A 2500-nucleotide genomic window follows, 5' to 3' on the forward strand; every position below is an offset into this window, starting at 1 on the left:
CTGGAAGTCTGAAAAAAATTTTTTCACCGACCCCCAAAGTGGTGTTGGGGGGGGCTCACGAAGCCTCCGGAGCGGAAAAAAAAAAACGGAAAAAAGGATCGGGCCCACCCGAGGCAGCGGAGTCAGTAAGGGAAAGGGGACGAGGCGGCCCGGAGCCGGGTGCCCGGAGCCGGGTGCCCGCGGCCAGGATCGGGCCCCTGGAAGTCTGAAAAAAAAATTTTCACCGACCCCCAAAGGGGTGTTGGGGGGGGGCTCATGAAGCCTCCGGAGCGAAAAAAAAAAACGGAAAAAAGGATCGGGCCCACCCGAGGCAGGGGAGTCAGTAAGGGAAAGGGGACGAGGCGGACCGGAGCCGAGTGCCTACGGCCATACCGGACGGAAGGCCCCCGATCCCGTCCGATCTCGGAAGGTAAACCGTCCCGGGCCTGGCTAGTACTTGGATGGGTGACCGCCTGGGAATCCCAGGTGCCGTAGGCAGCTTTTCCCGCTGCGAGCCAGCTCTCTCCTTTTCTGGGGAACAAGGGCAGGGTCGCCCTGCCAGGGGCCCTGGGGCTGAAGTCCCTGCCGGCCACCAGGTCAACCCGGAGCCTGCCCCTCTGCGGCCAGCAGGTCAACCCCATACCGGCAGGGGGTTGACCTGGTGGCCGGGAAGCAGAGCGGCCAGCAGGTCAACCCCATACATTCAGCGGGTTGACCTGGTGGACGGGAAGGAAAGCGGCCAGCAGGTCAACCCCATACTTTCAGCGGGTTGACCTGGTGGCCGGGAAGGAAAGCGGCCAGCAGGTCAACCCCATACATTCAGCGGGTTGACCTGGTGGCCGGGAAGGAAAGCGGCCAGCAGGTCAACCCCATACATTCAGCGGGTTGACCTGGTGGCCGGGAAGGAAAGCGGCCAGCAGGTCAACCCCATACATTCAGCGGGTTGACCTGGTGGCCGGGAAGGAAAGCGGCCAGCAGGTCAACCCCATACATTCAGCGGGTTGACCTGGTGGCCGGGAAGGAAAGCGGCCAGCAGGTCAACCCCATACATTCAGCGGGTTGACCTGGTGGCCCGAAAGCAAACCGGCCACCAGGTCAACCCGGAGCCTGCCCCCGCGGGCAGGGGCCAAGCGGACCCCCCTCCGCCCGGGCTTGCCCTGCTCCGAGCCGGGGCTTAATCCCCGTCCGGCCACCAGGTCAACCCGGAGCCTGCCCCTCTGCGGCCAGCAGGTCAACCCCATGCCGGCAGCGGGTTGACCTGGTGGCCGGGAAGGAAAGCGGCCACCAGGTCAACCCCATACTTTCAGCGGGTTGACCTGGTGGCCGGGAAGGAAAGCGGCCACCAGGTCAACCCCATACTTTCAGCGGGTTGACCTGGTGGCCGGGAAGGAAAGCGGCCAGCAGGTCAACCCCATACATTCAGCGGGTTGACCTGGTGGCCGGGAAGGAAAGCGGCCAGCAGGTCAACCCCATACATTCAGCGGGTTGACCTGGTGGCCGGGAAGGAAAGCGGCCAGCAGGTCAACCCCATACATTCAGCGGGTTGACCTGGTGGCCGGGAAGGAAAGCGGCCAGCAGGTCAACCCCATACATTCAGCGGGTTGACCTGGTGGCCGGGAAGGAAAGCGGCCAGCAGGTCAACCCCATACATTCAGCGGGTTGACCTGGTGGCCGGGAAGGAAAGCGGCCAGCAGGTCAACCCCATACATTCAGCGGGTTGACCTGGTGGCCGGGAAGGAAAGCGGCCAGCAGGTCAACCCCATACATTCAGCGGGTTGACCTGGTGGCCGGGAAGAAAAGCGGCCAGCAGGTCAACCCCATACATTCAGCGGGTTGACCTGGTGGCCGGGAAGGAAAGCGGCCAGCAGGTCAACCCCATACATTCAGCGGGTTGACCTGGTGGCCGGGAAGGAAAGCGGCCAGCAGGTCAACCCCATACATTCAGCGGGTTGACCTGGTGGCCGGGAAGAAAAGCGGCCAGCAGGTCAACCCCATACATTCAGCGGGTTGACCTGGTGGCCGGGAAGGAAAGCGGCCAGCAGGTCAACCCCATACATTCAGCGGGTTGACCTGGTGGCCGGGAAGGAAAGCGGCCACCAGGTCAACCCCATACAGGCAGCGGGTTGACCTGGTGGCCCGAAAGCAAACCGGCCACCAGGTCAACCCGGAGCCTGCCCCCGCGGGCAGGGGCCGGCATACCCCCGTCCGTCCGGGGTCGCCCTGCCCCGGGCTCCGGGCTTAAGTCCCGAGCGGCCACCAGGTCAACCCGGAGCCTGCCCCCGCGGGCAGGGGCCGGCGGACCCCCGTCCGTCCGGGGTCGCCCTGCCCCGGGCTCCGGGCTTATTCCCCGTCCGGCCACCAGGTCAACCCGGAGCCTGCCCCCGCGGGCAGGGGCCAGGCGGAGCCCCGTCCGTCCGGGGTCGCCCTGCCCCGGGCTCCGGGCTTAAGTCCCGAGCGGCCACCAGGTCAACCCGGAGCCAGCCCCCGCGGGCAGGGGCCGGCGGAGCCCCGTCCGTCCGGG

At 66.0% G+C, this 2500-nt stretch overlaps 1 non-coding gene across 1 annotated transcript; it reads left to right on the forward strand.

Moving 5' to 3' along the window:
• The first annotated feature begins 358 nt into the window (after window positions 1-358).
• On the forward strand, window positions 359-477 carry LOC141979410 (5S ribosomal RNA). Its single transcript, XR_012636825.1, has one exon. It is a non-coding gene; the product is annotated as a 5S ribosomal RNA (ribosomal RNA).
• Window positions 478-2500: the final 2023 nt, after the last annotated feature.

This window comes from Natator depressus, chromosome 28 (genome assembly GCF_965152275.1).
Source record: "Natator depressus isolate rNatDep1 chromosome 28, rNatDep2.hap1, whole genome shotgun sequence".
NCBI classification, from domain to species: domain Eukaryota; kingdom Metazoa; phylum Chordata; order Testudines; family Cheloniidae; genus Natator; species Natator depressus.